Raw genomic sequence first — 595 nt, 5'->3', positions numbered from 1 at the left:
TTCCTGAAAGTGGCCCCTGGTGCCAGAAATGTTGGAGACCACTGGCCCACAAGTTAAAAGGAAAAGACCAGAAAGCACACAAATTTAACTGTCAGGAAGACCATTTCTTCACGGAGAATGTTAAGATAATAGCATACAGCTACTAAGAGTGATGATATACAGGTTTTTTAATTGGCTAAGAAAAGCTCATGCCTTCTATATTTGATGAAATAGAAAAGACAGGTAAAATATATGGAAGGATGATACTCCCTAAATGTGTGAAATGGACTGAATTTATGAAATGTATATTATTTGATTATGGAAAATCTTATAACCATTTAAAACATGTCAAAAGAGTAAAGAAGTGTGAGAGACTACAATTTAGGACTGGGTTGCCAAATAAAAATGCATAATTATTTTAAAAGGAGTAAATTGTAAACTTTCTAAAGTTTCTGACTTTATGGTACACATTTTTTTTTTTTTTTCGGATTCACAAAGGTAATAATTATCTTCAGACAGGATTAAAAGTCAGGGATTATGTTGATTTGGGGTAGGAGGGAGTCCAGGCTAAAGGAAAATATACAAATTTTTATTCACCTTGGTTTGTCTCAGGATG

Source organism: Bison bison, unplaced genomic scaffold (assembly GCF_000754665.1).
Source record: "Bison bison bison isolate TAMUID 2011002044 unplaced genomic scaffold, Bison_UMD1.0 scf7180017854888, whole genome shotgun sequence".
NCBI lineage: Eukaryota > Metazoa > Chordata > Mammalia > Artiodactyla > Bovidae > Bison > Bison bison.
The sequence above is the reverse complement of the archived record's forward strand: the minus strand, read 5'-3'. Positions refer to the sequence as shown.